General features: G+C 37.1%; 1 protein-coding gene across 3 annotated transcripts in view; it reads right to left on the bottom strand.

The window, feature by feature from the left end:
* Positions 1-7,971, bottom strand: part of GPM6A (glycoprotein M6A) — a 371,158-nt gene that overhangs the window by 202,874 nt on the left and 160,313 nt on the right. The gene's annotated exons all lie outside the window — the stretch shown is intronic.

A 7,971-nucleotide genomic window follows, 5' to 3' on the forward strand; every position in this document is an offset into this window, starting at 1 on the left:
TTAATCTTCAAAATAACCCTGTGAGGTACATAGTATTATTATCCCCACTTCACAGCTAAAGAAACACAGAAACAGAACAAGTGACTTGTTCCAGGTAACAGCTAGTAAACGGCAGACCTGGGACTAGAACCCAGAAGATCTGGTTCTTAAACCTGCGCCCTTCATCATAACACTGCTTCTATGAAGCAGGCTGGAAAGGGTGCAAACCAATTAGCTATTTATTCAACAGGCTTAGAGAACAAATAGCTGGATTATAACTCACTGCACACGAGCCTTCAGGCCATTCTCTAGGCTCTGTTGGTTTGGTCGCATGATGTTCTTTAAGGAGCAATCAGAGTTTCAAATGGCAGCTCAGCCATCCTCCACGACCTCTTTAAGGTTCTGTTTTCCATTCGTAAATGAGGAAAAGAATACCTATTAATCAGGGATTTAGTGAGGATCAAATGCATTCAGCACAAATTTTGGCACAGACATGGTTGGCACTCAGTAAACATTAGTCTGCTTCTTTCTCTGGCCTCAAACTTGGTGTCAGTTCAAATAATTTATTCTCCCATAAACTAAGAAAAGATAAGAGAAAGGCCTCAGGTCATGAAATGTCAGGTTTTAAATCAACTGTATATTGTTCTGAGTGATGAAGTAATGTGCTTTTGTGAAAATAATATTATCCTGAGTATTTATAAATAGGTATTTTTTCCCTAAAACATTGTATATTCATATACTGATTTCTCAGAGGTCAGTATATACAATTTGAAAGACTAGTGGACTGATCTGGTTTGGCAATTCCTGGGTCAGTTCTATACTTGCTCGTGCCACAGGTCTGCCAAAACAAATTTTATCACCAAGTAGAATTGTCTTGTAACAGTTATTAGTCAGGATAGAAGGCAAGATACAGCCTGCTAAGAAACCACATGGAAATATTTGAAAGCACGTGAGTTTTTCTAACGGTTAATTGTGTCCAAAATTTAGCAGGGGGCATATTTTGAATTTGTTATGTGTTTGGACTTTGGATGGTTCTATGGCCTCATTTTTAAATTGTATTTTAATTGTTCCTGAAATAGAAAAAAACTAGGAAGATGACAATCTTGCTATGTTGTTTGAAGACAACTGTTATTCTTTACAGAGTGATTCTGCTGTTTACAAACAAAATATTTATGTTTTTAAGAGTATTCATATTACAAACGCTCTTTAATCCCCTAATGTGAAGAGTTTTTAATTAGGTTGATAAAATTAGCTTAATTGCTTAAAATCTTTTTACTTTTGTGGCCCTAACAGATAACTAAATTCGAATCTATGGACGAGCATTTGAAATACAATAAACAAAATAATAATACCAAAGGCGGTAATTATAAGTGGACTTATAGAACCCATAGATCTTGTGAATTATCAAAATGATTTAGAAATTTAAATTTGCAAAGTAAATTTTAATTACAATAAACTTTATCTTTTAACGATACAGAATATATTTATATAAATAGAAAGACTGTAAATTTATATTGGCATTAAAAACATTTCAAATTTTAAAATTATAAATAACGTTAATCTTTTTTTTTTTTGAGACAGGGTTTGACTTCAGTTGTCCAGGCTGGAGTGCGGTGGCACCGTCTTGGCTCACTGCAACCTCCATCTCCCCAGCTACATCAGTCTTCCCACCTCAGCCTCCCAAGTAGCTGGAACTACAAGCATGTGCCAGCGTGCAGCGTGTCTGGCTAATTTTTTGTATTTTTTGTAGAGACTGGGTTTTGCCATGTTGCCCAGGCTGGTCTCAAAATCCTGAGCTCGAGCAATTCACCTGCCTTGGCCTTCCAAAGTGCTGGGAGGCACCAGGCATGAGCCACTGGGCCTGGCCAAGAATGTTAAACATTTTATACATCTAAAATAAATAGAAAATGGACTTGATATAGTTCACTCATAACCATAATCATATCAAGACGGGGGAAAGTTTCAATTGAAAGATTATTTACTAATAGCCTTTTAGATTAAATTATATGGTTAAAAAATACAACTCTCTATTTTAATACCAACAATACTTTGTTAAAGACACTGTGTTGGGGAAATTGTAACCTACTAAGTTAAATAAAACATTAAAGTCAGTTAAACAGTAAAGTCAGTGGTATAGTTGGATGCCAAGTGAAAACGTGTTTTACCCACTATTTTACTTGGAGAGCTGTCCACTGGGGGTTTTTAGCAGTTTCCAGTTTTGCATGTGGACACTTCAATAAACTTATTTTAGAAAAACTACCAGAATAAGTCCTTTATGTTATATATATATATATAAAAACACACACATATATATGTATATATATAGGAAATATATGATATATATATAGATATATATAGACCTTATTTTTCTTGAAGAATCTGGGAAGTTACTATAAAACTAAATGGAGGACATGAGCATTTTGTGACCATAAAACTAAATGCAGGTTACTAGAAAACCTAATGCAAAATCTGCCACAAATAGTTTTGTGTAACACGTATTAATCTCAGCTTTGGATACTATATGATCAACTTCTTATAACTGCTGTAATCTGGGCAAAAGAGGTCAAACTGAGCCCAGTGTCTAGGCATAGTAGTTGGCCCTGCATGAAGTGGACATCCATCCTCTGAGTTTAATAGATCCACTGCCACTGATTTGAGGCAGGGAACAGAGGACCAGAGAAGGGAGAGAAAGAGAGAGTGAGACAGATGGGAGGAAAATGCACATGAATATGGAGAGGTGGGGGCATGAAAATCAACAAAGATCTATCGTTGGGTGGTGATGGTTGAGCTGGTCATGTGAGTCTGGAGCCCATGAGCTAGCAGTGATGAAAATCACTGTGTTTTTTATTTTTATTGAGCATCATTCAGTGAGGTTGTGTTAAATACCACAGTCTGATTGTAGGTGAACTTTAGAGCATTAAACTTGGGCACGTTTGTTACATCACATTTGTTAGACACATAAATACATGAATGCTATTCACAACTTTATATGTTATAACTATGTAGGCCAAAGTGTATATAAAATAATGATGATGTAATAATAATAGCTAATGCTTATATAAGCCCTTTTTATGCACCGGACACTGTTATTCACACATATATCATCCCATTTAACCTTCACCATACCTCTATTAGGTGGCCACTAATATTACACCCATTGTTTTTATATAAAAAATGAGGCATAAAGGATTTAAGTGATTTTACCAAGATCATATCACTCTTAAGTGGCAATAAATGGCAGAGTTGAGATTCAAAGCAAGTAGGTTTCTTCAGAGTCCATATCTTTCATCCATTTTGCATAAAGAGTGTATAAATAAAATAGAAGGTTCTTACTATACATGGGATGTATGCATGCCACCATTCTGTACTTACTGATTTCACTCAATGTGTTTGTTCAGGTTCATTGGTAGAATCTCCATTATTTCTGGTTTCTTTTCATATTGATTTGTTTGTTTATATTTCCTGACTTACTTTTGCCTGTATCTCCATATATATCCCTATACTAACTGGGTTGGAAAAAAAAAGTAAGTGGAACAACTTTGATTGAATTGGATGATTTTTATTCATCCCCTAAACTGGAAAAGAAATCTAAATTGCTGAGCTTATTTGACTCCTTTATCTCATTTATCTGTCTATTTTAAAAAAATACAATTCCTTTTCATTGGGACTAATATCTATTACTAGCATCTATTTCTACTTGTCCTTTTATTGTCAACTAGAAATTAAAGCCAGAGTTTTATCAAAACACATGGAGTGGTAGAAAGAAATGCCCTTTATTTAATTGCTGCAAATCCCTGCAGAGCTACACTCTGGATAAATTAAACTCACTGGATAGAAAAAAAAAATATTTGAATCTAATAGATTACATACTTTAGCCTGAAGACACCAAGAAAGGGCAAGGTAGAATTATTAGTCAAAACTGAAAGTACCTTTGAATGGCTGTGCTGTGCTTATTGTAACATTGACTTCTTCGGTACATTTTCTTAAATAAAAGCTCAAAGCACTAAGCTTACATTTCCAAAGTCTAAATTACTTTATGCCTGACTATAGACAGTAATTTATTTTGAGCAGACCAATCTCCCAATGCTTCAAACACAAATTTCCCAACATGAAATTTAAAATACTCCATTGATGGGCCCCATGTCAAGAAAGTAACATCTTTTTCTGTTTTTTTCAAAACAAATCCGTGCTTAATTAGATTCATTGACAGGCTACTCCCACCCTTCTCCACCTCCTAGGAAGTCCCCTGCAATTTGATTTTACTTCAGTTCATTTCTCCAATATTGTTTTCTCAAAGGTCACAAATAGAACTTGTTAAGGCCTATTTAGCCATCTTTTCTTTTTGACAGAGTTTCGCTCTTGTCGCCCAGGCTGGAGTGAGCTATCTTGGCTCTTGGCTCTGCAAGCTCCTCCTCCTGGGTTCAAGTGATTCTCCTGCCTCAGCCTCCCGAGTAGCTGGGACTACAGGCACGTGCCACCACGCCTGGGTAATTTTTGTAGTTTTAGTAGAGACGGGGTTTCACCATGTTGACCAGGCTGGTCTTGAACTCCTGACCTCAGGTGATCCACTCTCCTCGGCTTGCCAAAGTGCTGGGATGACAGGTGTGAGCCACCGTGCCTGGCCTAGCCATCTTAATTCTACTTGACTTCTTAATGCTGGAAGTACCTTCCCTGATACTCCTTTATCTAGATCAGAGCCCCCTTGATCTTTCCTTGGATTGCCAACTCCCTGGCTCTTTGTTTCTTAAAATTCTGGCTCTCTAACTTTCCTATTTTCTTTCTCAAAGAATTCAGGAACTCGTTTAGTAACAAACAAATAAACAAATAACAAACTATTATTCTTCAGCCAGGTGACTCTTGATTTTTCAAAAGTGTTTGAGATTTAAACCTCAACCTCAACTGAATAAGAAAGGAGTATTTTTTTCTTTATAAAGACAAGGAGGATAAAGCAAAATAATGTAGAATATAATGTTATGTGAAATACTTGCTATTTGAAGGATTTTTCTTTTAAGACAATATGTTATATTTATTTATATTCAAAGTTCCTAATATAGTTTTTATTATGCATCATAAATTGTGGTAGGTACTAACAACACAGAAATGAAGAAGACGTATCTACCCACAGGAGCTTAAAGTCTGTTCAGAATCTGGCAGAAGGAATTAGTGATAGCTGGACCAATAGGAAGGAAGCATTAACTTGGGTATTATTTTATTGTCCTAGAAAATTTTCACATACTTGACAAATAGCAGAATGTTTTTATGTCTTGATCTCTATTTTCTAATTCCCCAAAACCATGCAAGCTTTTCTATTCTATTCACATACAAGTATTATATTGATCTGTTATATTATTGAAGGCTCTTTTAATGCAAGAGAAAGAAAACCAGCTACAACTAGCTAAAATCAAATGGGGAGTTTCATGGTGCACATCCACAAAGTGGACATGTCAGGACAGGGGAATATCTGGACTACAAGAATGCCGGTTCCCAAAGACAATACGGATGGTTTCCAGCCTCTACTATTTCTGCACTGTGAAGCCGTCATCTCCATTTCAGACTTTCCCACTAAACAGGAAATACAATTGCCAACAGCAGCTAGCTTCGTACTTCAAAGCAACACCAGAAAGAAGAAGCAATTTCCATTGAGGGAAGGATTGATTGTAAAGAGTAGTTCCCCCAAAAGGTAAGATTGCTTTCTCAGAATATGGGAGGAGCTGAGTAGGGCATGATAAATGTCTTCTCTTCATGATAAAAGACTGCTGGGGGTGGGCGGGCTAAAGAAAGAAGACAGAATGATGCAAAACAGAAATCAGTGACAAAGGCACATTTCCATAGCAAAAGTTATAGACCGTGAAACAAGGTGGACGCTTTCTCCCAGCTCCTCCTCCTCACCACCTGTAGGACTCTGTAGAAGCATGCAGAGACCCAGCTGAATGCTAGTCCGTTTGTTTTGTTATGTTTTGTTTTTAAATCCCTTTACCACATCCTTAATCCAGTTCATAGAGCAATTTTCAATCCTTCATGCTTTTATATCTTCCTAGATAACAGATAACTTTTTTGGAATAAGGCAAGGTATAAACATGAAAACAAATAAATATTTTTGGTTAAGTCTAATTCAGCTTCACGTTCTTCCCAGTAGAGTAATTAGGATATATGATTTTCCTATTTAACTAATAAGGAAATTCAAGGACAAAATGTTTCAACAGTATGTCCTGACAGTAGATGGGTCATAGCAGAAACTGTGATTCTTTGCTGTCATCTGAACTTTTCTGCCTAACCACCAGCCACAAATTATTTTGGGTCCCTGGTGGGCACCTCAAATCAGCTGTACCCAGGACATCAAACCAACCAGCAGTTACTAGGTCTGAGAGAGAAGAGAGCAGAGAGAAAATCAGTCTGATAAGCCCTTACATGGGTCAGTAAGATTGAGACCACGAGTTCTTGAATTATAAATGAAGAAACCGGGCTAAAAAATTCCCAAGTCCTTCCAGAGAAGTGCTGTAACGCCAAGTCTCTGAGCTAGTGTGTTTCAGAAAAAGCTGGTCCTATTAGATTTTGTGTAGCTACCCTACTAGATATCAGAGAGACTGACACCTGCAGTGACTTCAGAGGAAAGCAGAGGCAGCACTGCCAAAGAGGCCGTGACTACCCAACCGAGAGAGATGTGTTAGGATTTACTCGACTGTTTATTTGCCAGGCCTTTAATCTGAAAATGATGGCCTGGCTTTCATAAAGCCATGCAAAAATCTGCTATAGAATGTCCCCACGCCTCAATTCTGGCTTCGAGCCTGGCAGCGGGGGAGGGCAAGTATATGCTTCCACAAAAGGACAAAAGACTCCACCATCCCTTAGAATTGTTCGGCTGCTTTTTTTAGTTTGTTTTATTCTTGGCTTGCTTATTTGCATGGGTGGTTACAAAATCTTTAAAAAGTGAAAAAGGGTGCAGAATTTTCAGTACCCTGACTCAAGGATGCAGTCCACTAGCCTATTCACAGTTTGCATCTCTGACCTTCACAGACTCGTTTTCTCTTTACTCCTTTTGTATTGAATGTGTACTGTAAACTCACATTGCTCGAGTATGTACACAATGTCTCCACTATGTTTCTAATCCTGCATGGAACGGATTAAACTATTCAGCATTCTCTCACCTGTGCATTTTTCCCTTACCAAGAATTAAAAAAAAAAAAACTATTTATAAGTTTATACTAACAAGAGCTGAGAGAGCCTGAGTCATAAAAATGATAATTATAATCAATCTTCCAAGTATTACTACCGTCACTACTATTAGAAAACAAAAATACATCTCTTCTTAACTTTATTAAAGCTTTCCTTAATCTTTGGCATCTGATATCTCTCTCAAAGAGAAGAATAAAGAAGCATAAAGATTGATTACTGCTAAGTGTATTTCTTTTCATCCCTGGTATTTACATTGAGTCAAGAGCTCCCTGACCAGCCACACGGCACCTACTCTTTCTGTCCTAGAACTAACTACACTGCCTTTATTCTTCCCTTCCTTTATCTTTTCTCCAGCCTCTCCTGCTGAGCTCACCATGAGATCCCATCAGGCATTCATGCCTTGAGAAGACAGTGCTGCCGAACTTTACCAGATTATCTTGGGCGCTTGTTAAAAATTGCCAATTACTGGGAGCTCAGAAATCCCCAATAAGACGGCATAGCCCAGGTCTTTTTACTGTACCATGTTTCTCCTTTGGCCCCTATCAATATATAAACAGCACATGAGAATATCATACACTAAGACTAATCTAAATGATTAGGAAACATAAATTTTATCTCGTGGTGGAAATTGACTTGCTTACTTCTGTTAACTTTAGTACACCATCTTTCTCAAAAAGCTCACCTCGTCAAGAATATGGCTGTCTTGGGGAACCAGACAGAGATCATCTTCTAAACCTGACTGTACATTTTGATCATCTGAGAAGATTTTAAGAAAACATAGATCCCAAAACTTACTGTATACCTAGTGCATCAGAAAAT

Source organism: Hylobates moloch, unplaced genomic scaffold, assembly GCF_009828535.3.
Source record: "Hylobates moloch isolate HMO894 unplaced genomic scaffold, HMol_V3 SCAFFOLD_3, whole genome shotgun sequence".
NCBI lineage: Eukaryota > Metazoa > Chordata > Mammalia > Primates > Hylobatidae > Hylobates > Hylobates moloch.